This window comes from Diuraphis noxia, unplaced genomic scaffold, assembly GCF_037042655.1.
Source record: "Diuraphis noxia isolate RWA-SAM2 unplaced genomic scaffold, SU_Dnox_SAM2 contig0003, whole genome shotgun sequence".
NCBI classification, from domain to species: domain Eukaryota; kingdom Metazoa; phylum Arthropoda; class Insecta; order Hemiptera; family Aphididae; genus Diuraphis; species Diuraphis noxia.
This window is the reverse complement of record NW_028301713.1, coordinates 65,131,973-65,150,585: the sequence shown is the minus strand read 5'-3', so window position 1 is coordinate 65,150,585 and position 18,613 is coordinate 65,131,973. Positions and strand designations below refer to the sequence as shown.

The 18,613-nt window shown below is 28.7% G+C and overlaps 1 protein-coding gene across 1 annotated transcript in view; it reads right to left on the bottom strand.

Annotated features, from left to right (window-relative positions):
• Positions 1 to 1,520, bottom strand: part of LOC107164322 (uncharacterized) — a 149,772-nt gene extending 148,252 nt beyond the window's left edge. Inside the window, exons 1-2 of the mRNA XM_089222304.1 lie at positions 1,372 to 1,520; positions 1,176 to 1,272 (exon numbers count right to left, since the gene is read on the bottom strand). The gene's annotated coding sequence lies outside the window, so the exon portion shown is untranslated. The remainder of the gene's footprint in view (positions 1 to 1,175; positions 1,273 to 1,371) is intronic.
• Positions 1,521 to 18,613: the final 17,093 nt, after the last annotated feature.

The window sequence follows — 18,613 nt, the reverse complement described above, 5'->3', positions numbered from 1 at the left end:
TAGAAGTTTCTTGGAAGTTTGAGAACAATTAAGAGATTAAACTCGGAAATTAAATTTTTCAGAAGTAATTCAAGATTTCACAACAGTGATTAAAATGAAAAGGGACAGACGATATTTTTAGCATTTAAGATGCTAAGTATATTTTGTATAGATTATAATATAAGGGTCCAAAATATTTCTAAGCCAGAAAACATTATTTATATTCCAAATAAAATCTGAAAATTTTAAAGGAAATATTTACTTCTTAATTTTTTTTCCTGATAAAAAGTATGATGATAATACTATGCATACAAAATACAAATTATATTTAAAATAGTTATAATTATATCATACCAAAATTAATAAATATTTTATAATTTTTTTTTATCTATATTATTATTAATTATTATTATTCTATCATCTTATTTCGATATTATTTATGTTCAAATAAATTATTATCAGAATTGATTATAACATTTTTCTATATCCTATTATATATAATTAATGTTTGTAAACAACCCCACTGTATGGTATTTGAGTTTTTATTTATTATTTTGGTTATGAACAATAAAACATTAAAAATATTCTCGTTTTAAATTTTAATATGGAAATGTTTAATGAATTCAATTGAAAACAATCCAATATTGTATAATTGTTTGGTACTTTCACAAAGTGAATTCATCCCCTCTTACACGACACGTATTCATTCACACAGCAGGTGTTCCCAGACGCATAGACATATTATAGTGTTTATGTAATTTAAACGTTACAGTTGACGTAGTTAACTTTTTGATGGTTAATTTTATTATTTTATAATAAGTATTTTAATTTAAGATACACTATGATCCACCATTTATTCTAAAAAACAATGAAAAATAATATTAATAATATGCGGACATAAATACTCTCTCGTCAGACGTGAAATATAGCAAGTAATAATGGGATGTGGGTAGTTCGTGGGTGCAAAACGTCCCACCGGAGCTGAATAGTTTAGTACTTATAGTACAGGCACTTATTGTAGGTTTATTGCAGTGTGATAGTGTATAGTACAGGTACTGTGTTTGAGTCTTCTTTCACAAAACGGATTTCGATCGCCGAGCACTTAAGTCTAAAAGCCAGTGATTCGATTTCGCGTGGTTCGCCAATAATTGCTTTAATAATATTATTAGTCGATGATTAACGGTATAGTGGATTACCACAGTGAATTTCGTGACCTTGCACAGTAGCCCCGTGACGTCACCGCACAGCAGGGAAAACCGCATCCGTGGTTGCCCTATATCCACGTTACTGTACCTATACATACATAATATGCAATTATTATAGATCTAAAAAACCTTGCACCCCGTGTAATATATACACATATTATAATATACTATTTAGTATGATAGGTACCACTTGTAATAACGCAATGATACCACTGCACACACAAGCGCCCGCACGTAAACAAACACGCGTATATTATAAACGCCAAGCTGGCGAGCGCGATCGCACGAAAGCGAAATAAAATGACAAAAAAAAAAAAAAAAAAGACGGACGGCGGCGGCGGCGGCGACGCGTCGCAGACTACGCGCGTGACGCGTATTACGACGTCGAAAATACGCGCGACGGACACACGAGCGTCGACCGCGTGACGGTGTTATCGTATGCGCTACGCTCGCGTCGTCAACCGTCGCTGGCCCGCCCGCCACAAGGCTGCAGGCTGTTGAGCGTTAACTGCAGCGAACGCGCGTACGAGTGGGAAAAACGCGACGGCTCTCGATGTCCGTCGTCGTGGCATCGTCACCAACCGCTCCCCTTCCCTTCCCCTCCACACCTATCTAATAGCTGCGAAATTTTGCGCGGCGTTTCGACTTGTCTGCCCGCCGCCACAGCCGTCCCGACAGTTGTAATTGTGATGATCTTTCGTCGTAGGTACATAACACTATAATAATATGCCACTGCCGTAAATTCACCGACATCAGAACCAAGCTCAACATAGAAGACAATCTGGAAGAAGCCCTAAGTCCCCTGCAGCCAAGCAACACTGGAAAATTAATCAGTTACTTAAAACAAACTAAACTATATCAAATTATTCAACCTAGATATATCTCAATCCATTTTTGTTCATATTATTACCTTTGTTTTGTATATATTATTGTTAATGATTCATTCTTGTGTAAAAAAATATTAATGTTAAAGGCCAATAACCTTTGTTGTTGAGGCTCATTTAAAATTAAAAAAAAAAATATATATATTATGTAAACAATACTAACGTATGTTGATATTATTTACCATCTTAATCCTCCATTATGCGTGCGTGGTACACGACTCTATACCTAACCCAATCGATACGAATGATTTAACTAGGTATGAACTGTTACATATTATCTGCAGTGGCGTATGTTTTACGGTTTTCATTTTCTGGAAGGCGGAATGCGGGTATAAATAATTTAAATACAGATCTCCCTTTGTCCTTGTACTTTAACATTGACCTAAAATTCGCTCATCTGTATAGACGTATTAGTAGAAGTGTAGTTGAGTGTAACTCGTCATTGAAAAATGATTCTGAGCATCGTCTGACGTCTATACCAGTAAATATTACAAAATAATTCACGATGTTGATGGATTTCGTTAAAAATTAAAATTCAAACTCTTGTAAAATAAATTTTTGTGGCTTACGCTAAACTTTTTTTAAAATTATTATGAATAAAACTTGTATTAAATGTTCCAATCTTAGCCCTTAAATACCAATACATATTATTAATGTTGATGTATTTTTAATCCAAGTATAGTATAAAATCTTTTACGAATTTTACAGATTTTGACGATTTAATCAGTTCCATCCTAAGTTCCATTTTATTATTTTATTGGAATTATTCAAAAGTAAATAACCGTAGTTAGTTCAAACTTTCATTAAATTTTCATCAAATATTGATATCAGCATATTTTTATATACATGATATCATTTTCAAAATATATTATTGTCTTTTGATATTTTTTGTTTTTTTTTTTTTTATTGACGCTGATAAAATATTTTCATTCGATCAAAGAGCTTGAAAATTTAATATGCGATTCTTAATATACGTTAATAATTAAAGTTACTTATAAATATAAAGAATACAAAAGCATCGTGCACGATTTTTTTTATGAGCATTTGAAGTTTAAGGTTTGACGAAATTTATGGAGACGTTTATTTAAATAAAAACTGTATTAATTATATAACATACATAATTTATTAATTTTAAATTACCACCATTAATTATTAATTCTATATTTTATATCTTAAGTTAGAAACTTAGAAGGTAGTTTAATACTAATACTGTGACACTACTCTGCACTTAGATAATAGTCAGTGTTAGGTAGACCGTAGACAAAAGAAAGTGTAATAAGTATTTTAGTAGGTATTAATTTACATACGTTATAAAGATAAAACCATTTAAAACACAAAATTCCAAACCCTATTAGTTAAGATTTCAAAAATTATTATAAAAACATTAAACTCACTTATCAAATACAAAATTTATATTTATTAAATAAATTAAAAAGATTGTGCTAAACAAAGGGTTAAAATATTGCCTTTATTGTCACCCTCAGAAATTATACTCCTGCCATAAAGATACCAGATTTTTATGAATTTCAAAAATATACAGTTATCACTTTTAAATTTTAATGAATACAAATTGTTATGATCGTGTCGTTTAACTGCAAAAAATCTCGAATCTGTATTATCCTGACACATCGGATGTTACTATTGTTTTTCAGTTATTGTGGATTAAATAAGATAACAATTAACAATATTATTAAATGCTGTTGTGTAATGTATATTATAATATTGTTTTTATATATTTTAATATGATAGGTTGACTATTCACAGTTATTTTTCGCACAGGACTAAATAAAAATCGTGAAAACTGTTATCGAGAATATTATAAAATAATTAAAATATAGATATTTAAATTATTTTCAAACGGGTTTTGAACTCAAACATGTATACATTTATATTTTGTTTATAGTTTGGTTTTAAGACCTACTTAACACTATAACCTATTATCATTAAAATACGTCAAACAGTTTCATAAGTCTGGCAATTGAAATAAAACTGCGTTTTAAAAAAGGAACAACAATAAGTCACATTACTTGTATTTTTAATAAATTAAATTCTTCATTATAGTTTTGTCAAAGTTAAACAAGGTGTTTTTTTTTTGCTTTCAATATCTACATTATAAAGACTAAATTCAATGAAAAATATTATCTAAACTAAAATAAACTCATTTATATGTGGTGTGATTTACGATATATTATTATAATAAAGTTTGTTTGCATTAAGATAATTTACCTACATAGTTCTACTATTGTCTTAACAATTATCGTGGAATTGCATTATATCATATTGAGCCCATGCAACTAAAATCCAAATTATCTAATAATAATATTTACCGAGTACATTCTTGTCAATTTATCGTCAGTTTAAGTAAGAATGAAAAGATAATCCCTATATTTTACGTTGGTTGATGTATAACAGAAAGATTTGACAAATGAAAAAACTTTCAGACTAAACAATATTTAAAATTTTTTATCATTTATAGATTCTTGCCTTACACGTATAACATTTATTATTTTTAACACTTAAAATAGAAAATTCGTAGTCCGATATATTTTTTTTTTTAACCAGAGTTTAAATGTATTATTTTCAATGGACATTAAAAAATAAAAATAGTTTAAAAAAAGAGTTTATCATAAAACATTTTGTGTTTATAACTAAGGATTAAAAATACAACACTAAGTTTTCCATAAGTTTTCCTTCAAGTAGCTACAGAGAAACTCGAAGTGTCATTATAGGAAAAATTTTAAGTGCGTTTGAATTTTAAATTTTTACGAAATAGCGTAACGATAACGATTTATCCTGAAACGATTTTAAATATTTGTTATTATTCAAAAAGTATAAGTCGTTGAAATTGAAAATTTTACCAGTTATTAAGATTGGCATTTTCTTTACATGATTTAATTTTCAAAATATTTAGACTTTTTTTGAGATATTAATAGACAACTGAAATTTTAAATTTTTCTGAAAATTTTTTTTTGAAATGTCAATAAAATTTTTTTGGCTCTATAAAAATACTTGAAAATTTAATACAAAGTTCTTCATAAGTTATTCTTATTGGGATTAAAAAATTATAAGAATACATAGGCACAATTTCAAAATCAATAAACATTTTTGTGTTTATAACTAAGGATTAAAAATACAACACTAAGTTTTCCATAAGTTTTCCTTCAAGTAGCTACAGAGAAAACTCGAAGTGTCACTATAGGAAAAATGTTTTGAGCGTTTGAGTTTTAAATTTTTATGAAATCGCGTAACGATAACGATTTATTCTCAAACCAGGTATATGTATATCTATGATAATATAGGGTATTATGAACTATGATAACTACATGCAATGTTTTTGGAAAAATTGATTAACCATTCCTTATGCAAAATGCTTCCTATAAAAATAAAATATTAGTTTCAAAATAGAATATATGACAATATTTAAATATAATATATCCTAGACAGAGGTTAAAGTGGGAAAAAACTCCAGAGGGGACTAATGTCTCCATAAAGTTTTAAGCGTTCCATATATAATTTTATGTATAATGTCTAATGTATAAAATCCTAATTTGTTAAAGGGGACGCTTTTTAACCGCTGTCAGAGGTAAGCGGACTGAGTCCTCCTGCGCCCCCCCCCCAACTTTAACCCCTGATCCTAGACTGACAAATCATCTCCGTTCAGAATCGTTTTTCGTATACAATGATACCTATCATTGCATTCAAACCTACCCTAGTCAGAGGCCCCAAGGTCCATCTCACCACCTAATGTATAGCAGAGCGACATCCACTTACCCGATTTTTTTAATTGTAACTATACCTAGCTTGCAGGTATGATGTATACCAACAACATTTAAATTAAAATTGATATTTATTAGTTTTGAACATAAATAATTCATTTTTATAGTATTAAATCTATTAATTTTTAAAAAATAAACATATTTTTGCGTTATTATTTTGACATAATTGTAGCTTCATGCCGATAATTTATAACTATTATATTAAAAAATAAAAACAACAAACTTTAGATTTTAAAATTAAAAATTATGCTTCTAAGCTTATATTTGTTAATAGGTTTATTCGATGATCAGAACAAGTGCAATTCGAAAATTACATTTTTCTCTCCCGTCAGCAATTTTACAACAATATAATTGCAGTTTAACATTACCCGTAGGTTCGTAGGTACTTAAATATTATTAATTATTATATTATGTTAACTGACAAGATTGCAACTTACCTGAAAATTGTCCATTTGATGTTTTCTGTTGATGTTGTGTTCATATTATTTTGGAAGAAAAACAAAATTAAAACGAAACCAGCGGGTAGTAAAAAAATATTATTTAAAATGACAAAAAGTATTCAGATGTCGGAAAATAAAACGGTGTAAAAGTCACGGATACCAATCACCGTTATTGATGTTGTCATGTTGATATACTATAGTCTGTTTATTTTAGATTCCAGGTGCAGCAAATAATGTGTTAATTTTACAATGATGTGTTTTTTTTTATCTATGAAGACACTTTTACAGCAGAAAAATTCTTCAATTTTCAACTTCAATCTATTTTCTGATAGGGAAGATAGAATGTAGTTGGAATTTATTAGGATGATCAAAAGTATAAAATCTGGCATTATTTTTAATAATTGGGAAAAATAAAAAATAAATATATGGAAAACGAAAAGTTTCACGTAAAACCAGTTTTTTACAATATCGATTTTCTTATTATTTTAGTTTTATGTTTTTAAGTGTGTCAAGGGTTCGTTGCCAAAAACCTGGTTGGTCACCCGTCATTCAGCTATGAGATAGTCTTGCCGGACGAAGCATGACCGTATAGCACACATTATAATATAGTGTTTGCGGCGCCACATTAAGTTCCATTTTCTGATTTTATTATAACAGATAACCGTTATTGATAGTTGAAATATTCACCAAATATTTATAATAGCATTTTATATATATTGTACGCCTTCTTAATTTTCAAAATATTTTATAGACTTTTAAAGAACTTTTTTTTTTCTATTACTGTCGGTACAATATTTTCGTTCGATTAAAGAGCTTTAAAATGTAATATAAGATTCCTTATAAGTTGACATTAAAGCTGCTTTTTTAAATATCTTTATCTTGTTATTCAATTAATTGCAAGTTCTAGTAACTTTTGGTTGAATAATAAAATTGTTAAAAAAAATGAACAATTTTTTATGAGCATTTGAAGTTTAAAGTTAAAATTTTTTTTCAAAATCATGATAATTTGCATAATATTTTGTAGTTGATGTAATTTTTATCCTAATAGCGATGGAGGTAAAGGTATTAATTTAAATAAAAACGTCTACCTACATAACATTATTGACATTTGGTATATAATGTATGTTTTCACCTTGAAATGTATGGTTAAATTACTTAAATTAATACCATTGATTATAAATTGTATTTGTAACTGGGGGGTAGCTATTAGGTAGCTTAATATCACTACCTACTACTGGCACTCTGCACTTATAAGTATATATGTATTAGGTTTTCATTAGCAGCTGTCTTCAAAATTCAAAATTTCGTACTATTTTAGTAGGTATTAGTTACATCAGAAAAAACCATTCAAAACATAAAAATCCAATTCTCATTATGTTAAGAGTTCAGAAATTATAATAGTAAGGTATTAGTGGTAGGTATTACATACCTATTACTTTTTTTTTTTTTTTTAATTATCCCGCGGCAACTAAGGCCATTGGGAAGGGGGTAGTACTGTAGGTTTTTATGGAACTGTAGGTTGGTTCTACACGTGGGTGAGAGTTTTGGAAGAATTTCTATTGGGGCACCCGTAGGTTTCTGCCATGCCCCGGAGTGGGGGATGGCGGCACTTGTTCCCCAGACACCGTGACTTACCCGGAGAAAAATGCCACCCGATGGTCGAGGATCGAACCCGGTCCGGCTGAGCCACAGCCGACGCGGTGACCACTCGGCCACCTCGTACCCCATATACCTATTACTATTTAAACTTTAAAGGCATATCTCGGCTGAATGATTATTAAAATAAATATGCTCCCATATTTAATTCTTATACATATAGCCATTAACCATAAGGTATATAGATGGTATGTACTATATTATTAATTTAATGATCTATAATAGTTTTTATGATCGTTATAATCATTTTTAGAAGTTCAAAAGCAATCTATAAATTTATTAATTATTAGTCATAACTTATTATAAATTACTTTAGTTAGTACCTATAATACCTATGTCTATGTATAAGTATGCTGCTCTTAAAATACTTTCAGTATTACACTCTGTATAAATAGTAAGAAGTAAATAAGATAAAAAATGATTAGAAACTTGCGTTTTTGAATACAATTTATAAGTGTGAACTATTAGGTATAGGCACTGATATCAATTAATAGTTTTATTTTTTTGCATGGTTAAGCACTTTAGCTTAGTTCATTAAACATAGCAATTAGTGATTGGAACTTTATAGATTTTAAAAATAAATTATATTTTTTTTAGACCGTAAAAGTTTGCTAATTTTTTAACTCGTTAAATTAAGTAAGTATAGGAAAAGGTGGACAAATGGGTACAAATCTGCTATACATTAGGTGTAGGGTAGATTATCTACTATATATTATGTATAATATGTTAAATTTTAATTCAAGAATGATAATATATTATTGTATAAAAAAAGATGATTTTAAATTGTATATAAGCCAATATGTCAAGTATACCTAAATCGTATACAACGGAAAGTATATTTCGTTTTTGTCGGAAAAAATGCATTTGTTATATTAATTATTATAATTTATAATATTCTATATCTCTATCAAATATCAATATACTTCTATCTTATTACATTAATATTATTAATTTTTGAGTCCATACCGAAGAACAGTGTGAATAAGTTCATGGAATACATAGATAATAGTATATAATAATAAATTAATCTAAATATTTTGAAAAATTTAATTACATTGTAAGATATATAATTTTATAAGTAGGTACCCGTGAGGCGACGAAGAATATATTTAAATTATATCTAAACAATTAAAATTCTTCGTCAAAACATCTAATTTCGTCCTAATTTGAACTTAAAAAATCTTTTAAAATAGGTTAGGTTAATATTTTTTTTTATTTGTTAATTACAGTATGAAGCACATAAGAGAAACTTTGTTTTAAATTAATTATTAACCCTTAAATATAAAATTAAGCATTTTATACATTTTTAACTACCACAACATTGTTTCCTTTTAAAAATATAAATTTCACTTATCCCTCATCATTTGAATATTGATACATTCCTGTGAATGAAAATCTCGCTTCACTATACGCCTTAATGCCTAATCTTTGGCGTTTCTGACGACCAAGAGTAGGGCCCTTTTTGGTTTTGGAATACTCAAACCTAAGGTCATTTCTGCCTCCCTGTGCTTTATATACCTCTAAGTATGCTAGTAAATCCTTCTTATGGAATGGCCGGTGGTTCGAAGCATAGACCGGCCCATCCGATACCAAATACATTGATAATCTTATATGCCGACATGGCTCAGTGATACAGCCCGTTACAAGATGATTTTTTAAGCATGTTTATCCTATATTTATGGTTCAATTATCCATTTATTAAAATTCGGATTCTTGGAACTTATATATACACTTAAAGATAATTTTTCGAATCATTGACATTAACCTAACCTAACCTTTTTTTTTTTTTTTTTGGAATCGCCCACAGGGAGGGAAATTTGGTTTCCCATTACTGCCTCCCTGACGGCATCGTTTATTGACAAGAACATGTAACAAAAAATATATATACAACACATCTGTCAATAAAAAGATATATATACATACATATGGGGGCCTCTAACCACCCAAGAGTTGGCCATTCAGCCTACAACAAAATAAACTTGTTTAGCGCTTAGTTTCTTCAGTCAATTGCGAACCGCTGCCGCCTTCTGCCGTATCCTCTCTAGCTCCTCCTTCTGGCCCAAGATCACTTCGACCATTTCATGGAAGAGGGTGGAGTTGACTCGAGCTGTCTCACAAATCCTGCTCCTCAGCCTAGCATCCGCGGGAAGAATGTCTGGGGCGGGCATACATAAGAGGTCCACAACATCTCCTGGACGGGGGGGCCTGCCCAATGACGTGATGAGTGGCTGCTGGACCGAGTCCCAAAATGGGCAATCAAACACAGTGTGTTCAGCATCGTCCTCAGGAGCCTGGCAGTGCACACATGCCGGACTCTCTGCTTTAAACCTAACCTAACCTAACCTAACCTAACTTTATTTTTTTTTCTGTTTGAACCGACGACGCCGCGGGAACTGCTCTCGCATTGCTTCCGCGACGCCGCCATCGTTTATTGAAAACAATATTATACATACATACGTGAGGGGTAGACGGGACAATACCCCGACTTACCCCTCGGACATGATACATTTATTTATTTAACATTATATAATCCTTTGTGGTTGGGCAGCTGCGGTTCTCCTTCTGGACTTCTGGACTTCCCGAGCCGACCGAAGTCCGCCGCTCTGGAGTCTCGTTCGTGCTGACGATGCGGTGATCGTCGTCCCTCCCGTGAACCTAACCTAACCTAACCTAACCGGACGTTTGGAAGTTCCAACAGTTTTGATCTAAGAAACTGACTCTTTGAGGGCAGCATTGGAGTTAAATTTGTTTTATTGACCAACCGGAAGCACTTCTGATCACCTGCAGTGTAACTGCGTTGTGTGTGCTGTGTGGATTCATACACTACGAAAATAGTATATTATACTGAATAAAATATTGCAGATAGTCACTTTGGGATAAAACTTCTGGTAAGACTCTTTAATCTGATTCTTTAACGTATCTGTATAAAGTAAAAAGTAACGTCAAAAACCAACGAGGACTCCTCTCTTTGGAAGGTTGGAACCTTACCGACATTGGCCACTGAAAGGTCATGGCTATTCACGTAGACACGTAGATAGTCTAAGTTATGTATCTATGTTATGTAACAAACATCACTTGAAAAAAAAAACAATGTCTTTAAGAAAAAAATTAAATAGTAAAATTGTGAGACTATCTTCCTATCCTATTATTTTCGTATTTTTTTGGCAAATGATTAATTTTTCTTATCGGAATAATTCTTTTCCAATAAATAAACATAAACAGAGTATGTTTGAGATAAATATTAAATATTAATAAATCTATACAATGTAAATAATATACATTTTTAATTGTTTACTAAAACATAAAATATTTAAATAAGAATGCAAATTATGATGAATTTTAATAAAATTATAACCATGTTATAGATTATTAACATTTTACACTCACAAGAAAAAATGTATTAAATATGAAGCAGTTATAAATGCTTATAATTAACCTAATAAAACATATAAATATTATTTAACGATTATTTATTAAATAATCGTTTAATGGTTCGTTTTGTAAATTTCTTTTAAACATTTAAATAATATAATATTAATAGTTATTAATATCACACTCAATAATTATTAATAAAATATGAGTCCACATACCATAAATGAGTAAGTATAACGTCGTACAATTCTACAATGAATCAAATCTCTTTTGGATATGCAAAACAATTTGAACGAGAAATCACAGAGTTTATTTTTACATTCATCTTCAACATAGGCGCATGCAACTAATGATTTTTTTGTTGGAGGGGGAGGGTCTATCGACAACATAGAATCTGGCGACTCTGCAGATTATTGATATTTTAAAGAAAATATGATTATTAAATTGGGGGGCTAGCGTATGTTAGACTTTGAGTATTACTTTACACGCCCAACGCTGTCCGTGATTAGTCCTCACACGTTGCGAGCCCCGGTGTCTTCCACGGCACTCGCTTCTGGTTCTGGTGCTGTCCGGTCATAGAACATCCGTTGTCATCTGTTATACCTTCAGGTAAACAGGTTATAACCACACCTCATGATGTTGCAGTTGTGATTGAGCATCGCCGTACCGTGCGCGCAACTAAGACTCACAAATTCACTATTCATCATTTGATCCTATTAATATACAGACCTTATTTTATTGGCAATAACAACTTGGTTTGTGTCAGTAACCATGATAACCATGCTGTTTTTGCTCAACAAAACAATTAAGGTTGTTAGTTTGTTACATAGTACGTAACAAACATATAAGTATATTACCTAATACCTATACGGCTATACCGTAATCAGTTTTTGTTATTGCTGATTTGTACGTATAATGACTATAATGTATGATCTTTAAGAATATATCTATGATATAAGGTAGTTTGTAATTATTGTACTTTATTGCAACATATAGATGGCATAATTTTCCTATCATTAAGTGTAAGGAGAATATCATTAGGAGTGAAGTATGAACAGTAGTATGTGTCTAATAGTTGTTAGGTAAGTAAAAAATGGGTTCTTTCGAGACTGCAAGTCAGAATCAATTGATATCGAAGTATAAACATGAATTTTAAGCAAACTGCATGTTTACACAGAATCGACACAGTCTCTCGTACTGTTTACACCGTCTAATGAAAATTTTTGAGAACTGCAGTGTAGAAGTTCCGGAATTGTTTAGGATTTAAGAATTAAGAGTTCTCTATCAGTTCAATAAAAGTTTTATGAAATTCTTGAGACTCATATTCAAATATTGCATGGAGCTAGAAAAAGTATTTTATAATGAGCACGGTCAAGGAATTTTGATAATACGAAAGTTAGGTGGGAAAATAATTCCAATTTTTTGTCCTCTGTATAAGTGAATAACAGATTTGAAGCATTTTCTACATATTTTTCTAATACCTAAGTATCATTTTCAAAGAGCGATTGTTATTAAGCTAGGCTTTACCCAACGCTGTTTAATATTTATAACCTAATATTTAGACGTAGGTACTAATTCTTAAATTAGTTATTTTCCATATTATATAGTACTATGAATATCAATATCTTTCCCATTCAAACTAGAACTATTTAATATATAAGTACCTAAATATTAAATAGTTTGAATAAAATATATTATAAGTGAATAATGAGCATTATACATTATATTACATTTAATGCATGGTTATGTATAACTTTATGTTTTTCTATAGTTTTTCGTTATAAGATATACCATGTTAGGCATGTTATAATGATCATGTTGTTAAATATTTTTTAATATTGATATTTATATGCTGTTTTAAGCAACCGTTTACATAACTTTTTTTTAAATGTAAAATTGTACATTTACCTCTAAGTATACAATATAATATGGAGGTTATTAGGCATACTATACAGTATCCTTACATAATGGCTGTACATTTTATAAATCGAATTCACTGTAACTATATTATGTCCATTAAAAGAATTACCCATACATATTTCAACCACAACTTTTATCTAGCCTATGTGTACCTACCTAATTAAATAATTACAAATTCAAAACTATTTCATTATAATACGTTATAAATGAAATGATATTGAAGTTGTATATTTTTTTATAAATGAAATGATATTGAAGTTGTATATTTTTTATATAGGTAGCCAGGTAGGTAGGATCCATATAATCGTAATAATCTGAATGACCTTGAAAAATCGTTTTTTAACGTGTCTGTTATACACTACATCAGACACACTGCAAAACGTAAACATTTAAATATGCATAAAGTAAAATAAAATAATAATACATAATGTGTTATAAGCGCCAAGTAGGTATATAGATACATAGTTTTTTGTAACGAAAAATATAATAATAACGCAGGTTTATTATTTATTTATAAATCCCATCAGATATCAGATTAAAAGGTTATAAGAGAAAATCTAATAATCATATAAATAATGTTCTCTCGGACAATCTTAAGTAACTTTTAATCAAATTGTACGGTGTATTTGTATTATTATGATACCAAGGGTATGTCAGATTTAGAAGGAAAAACTATTTTGAGGAATAATAACACCATTCCATCGCTTTTATGGCCACAACACAGGTTATAAACTAATTTTCGTATTCTACACATTGCATTATATTTATTATAGTTACGGAGAATGGATAGCGTATACCTAACGTGAAATTTTGTACAATCGTTTGTGAGTGCACGAGAAACTTTCCCCGTGTGTTGTATACATGTATATAGGACGCGCCCGTCGCACTGCATTAAATTTCCTATAATATAATATGTTCACTTGAATAATTAATGGAAAAGAGAAAAAAATTTTATAAGACGGTTATTAAATAAAAAAAAATTAATAGTCTCCTTATATGTATATATATAATTTTATACGTGGTTGTCTACATGCAGATTATTGTCTTAACTAAAAAAAAAACAACAGTATAGGTGCCTATAATTTAAATGTTATTTCTAGGTACTATAAAATCATTTGAATAATAATTAAAGTTTTAAAATATCTATAATAAATGATTATAATATTATGTATTATGTATATAATGCCTATTGCCTATACAAACAATTTTCTTTATGCAAAGTGTATAAAATGTATAATATAGGTAGTTATCTATTTAATTGAAACTCCTGTAAGTAAAACTTGTATAATTTTTGTGCTAAATGACATCAAAATTCCTGTATGAGTACCTATATGATTTCAAAATCTACGTGTGTGAAATAATGAAATATAATTTATAAATAACTATATTACTACCTACACCAGTGGTTTCAACCTTTTTATTTATTCGTACCACCTACACAGCTTGAAAATGTTCGTTTACCACTAAACCAAATATTTCGTTGCTCACCAAAAATGTAAGCGCTTTCCAAGTACCACTAGTGGTACGTGTATCAGTACCACAGGTTGAGAAACGCTGACCTACACAAAAAAATATTAGATACTTATCTCTGTTTACTAGGTGTCTTCAATACTTCAATGCACCTAATCACCTAAATATATTTATTTACAAAATGCTTCTGACAAAAGAGTGGTTTTCAAATATATTTTTTATGAGTAATATTATAGTGAATAGATCGGTACTTACTGGATAAAAAAATATTCTAAAATATATTTTTATCGCGACTATGGATTTGTATTTTATTCATTCTACTTATAAACATTTTCCGAGAATACATTAATCGTAATATTATTTAAACTGTTACAAATTAAAATTAAATAATAAAGCAAAAGTGAAATTCATGTCTAGCGAAGTGTTTCAATGTTTAGTCATTTAGTGTTTATTAGAGTTTGTCCTGTTTGTTTTGCTATTTTTATGTAAGATAATATTATATCCTTAGAAAATGAATTAAATTTGAATAAGATACAGAGTTTAATGTTAAGAAAACAAATAAAATAAACTTAGATTGCTAGAAATCTAGAATATGTAATGAGTAAAATACTTATTTAAATTTCAAAGTTAATTCTTTAATTCATTATAAATTATTCTATAAATTATTTTTGATAATAGTTTATTATTATTAATATAATTTATTTTATTTACGGACTTGGCTTTTTGACAAAAATTTAAATGTATATGAAAAATCTTATAATTACATAAATTAAATTAAATTATTTTATAAGCAAATATATCAATAGCATAATAAAGAAATATAATATATTGAAGTAAATTACAATATAATAAATCGGGTATCGAAATTAAGTAAGTTGGGAAGCATCGACATTAGCAATTGATTACAGTCTTATATAGGTTCGATGACTAAATAATTAGATAATTAGATAATTATTTAGTAGAGAAAAAATATATATATTAATTAAAATTATTAGTTTTAAACTTTTATATATGATTAATACATATCCAAATTAAATTTTCTTTTTAGCATTTAGTATAAACAATTATTTATTAGAATTATGTGTAAGGTTAATAATGTATATAGGTATATACTATATCATATGTATAGCTGAAGGTTACATTTACGTTCAAATTAGAATGAAGACATAGGACAATACTGAATTTAATAATTTCAAATAACCTTCATCGATAATTCATCTAAAAATATATTTGTGTTTGTATATAAATTCATATAATTAGTTTTCAATCAAATATATTTTTGATGATTAATTATTTCATATGATATATATGCACATATTGGAAAAGGGAGTTACTCCTCTGCAACAATTCTGAGGGGGGGGGGGGGTGTAATGTGTGATATAACACCCCCCCCCCCCCCCCCCCAAAAGTCTAAAACCTTTTTGCTACATATTTTTATAAACTTACTTACATAATACTATAATAGTATGTTAGAAGTATATGTACTCGGCTTTTAATTTTTAACTCAATTTTGATTGTTTTGATCTACCAGCTTACAAGAAAGTAAAGATTTTTTTCAGATAAGATCAAATGGATTAGCTGCAATGTCCATAAATAGACTCATAACAAACTTATAAGTTGGTGAAATACTTGACGTAAGTCATTTACGCTAGTAAAAAACCCAAAAGACTAAATATTTTATTATAATCATTTCATTTGTTTGAAAGTGCTAAAAATACTTATTTAATACCTACCTACATATGTTCTACTTGTTATTAATGATAAATAACTAAATACTCATATCAACCCCTAAATTGGCTAAATTAAGGTCTTAGTCACGCTACTGAAGCGTTACATATAATACACATAAACACATTCGTCCTATTATATGTATAAGAATTTTAAAAAAAAACTGGTCGGATACATTTATATGTATACATTAAGGGTATACTTGGGCATCTTGTCTTTTCCCCATTTTCCTCATGCGGTTCATACCAACTACCAAAGAATTAGGAAAGCCATATCCATATGGCATATAATATATACTATATTATATAGCTTTTAATACCACTATACTATACTATACTATACTATACTATACTATACTATACTATACTATACTATAGATATTATAAGTATCTGTGCAAATTTAAATTGATTCTATCTAAATAGGTACCATTTAAAATCAATTTTTTATATCTTAAAGTAAGTACTGTGTAAAAATAATGGGCAAGTACCCATCTAGACAAAAAGTGAAAAAAAAAACGAGAAATAAAACATAAAAGTAACGGTACTTGAGTTGATTAATAATTTTATTATATTGGAATCAAGTTTTCCTTTCTCACGAATTATTGTTATTTTACAAATACTTAATCAAATGTAGATACACTAACAATCTATATATTATACATAGGTACCTAAATAATAATAGTATAGGTTAGGTACCTACTACTTTCAAACTAATAACTATTGAATATTATTTAGTATATTCAAAGTTATATTATAAGTGTGGAATTTTAAACTTTAACTAATAATGTGTAATTAAGATTTTTTGAGTTATTTTTAGAATCTTAGACAAAAAGGTATTTAAGTAAAAGTACTTTGTTATCATATTATACGAGAATTTTCGTTCGATTGTTCTATATAATATAGTATTTATTTTGGTAACGTCTTAGGTAAATTAGTAGGTATAATTAAAGTCAGCGAGGCCACTTTTACTTATCATCTTTCAAAAATGAAATCACTGAGTTATATTCTCAATAAGTCAAGGTATCGAGAAGGACGTTTGTATATATAAAAAGTTAAAAAAAATATATTCTGCAAATCAATTCATTATTTCAACATAAAAAAAAATATTTCTTAGTACTTATACTAGGATACTTATATTAAATGTATTTTTTTGTATGTATATTTTATGGTTATTAGGTAATTTACAGTTCATACAATTCTACATAGTATTATATATTCATGTATTATATTGGTATTAACATTTTTAATAATCTAAATATTTTTTAACAGTAAATTATCTTTTGTACAATAAATGTTATTATTAGGGCTGGGATTTTAATGCCCTAAAAAAATCTAAAAAATGCTAAAATGACTTAAAAAACACAAAAAATGCATTAAAATTCAGGATATTAGACGTCTATTATATTGAGATGTTCAATTTTTATTATAAAATGTCGTTTTTGATTTACTTTTATAGTTTTATTAGTTAAATAACTAATTTTTAAATGGTTAAAACAAAACAGTCTCGTGACACAAATTGTAACTGTTATTTACAGAAATGTTTTAAGCATTAACATTATATTACTTATTAGTGGATATACTGTATATACTGTAGAGGGTTCACACATTAGTATGTAATTTTAAATTCATAAAAGTACTTATTTGCATACCAACAAAATTTGTTTTCAATACATTAGGCAATAGGTACAGTGTAAATAAACTATTTGACAAAAATTATTACACGTACAAAGTTCGATTTTTTTTTAAACAAGTGTGCAAGTTACTTTACTAATACTATTATACGTTCAAAAAATAGTATTGAAATTATTCAGAATTTATTGCCCATATATGCATAATTTTTGTCACATTTACATTGTGTCATATATGTGTGTATTAGTAGAAACATGTCGACACAACTATGACAGTATTTGACTTACAACTATTTGTTTCTGGTTACAACTTAAAATCAATCAGTGTATACAGCTGCCCTATAATCTATATCAGGGGTGTCCAAATCACGGCTCGCGAGCCGCATGCGGCTCTCGTCACAGTCGTATGCGCCTCGCGGTCTTATTTGCAAAAACCAAAATATTTTAATTTTTTTTTGTATACATTTATAAAAAAAAAAATGTTTTTATTGTATTTATTTAAGGCTATAGTATTATAGTGTATAGAATATAGATTAATTCGAACAAAAAAAAAAA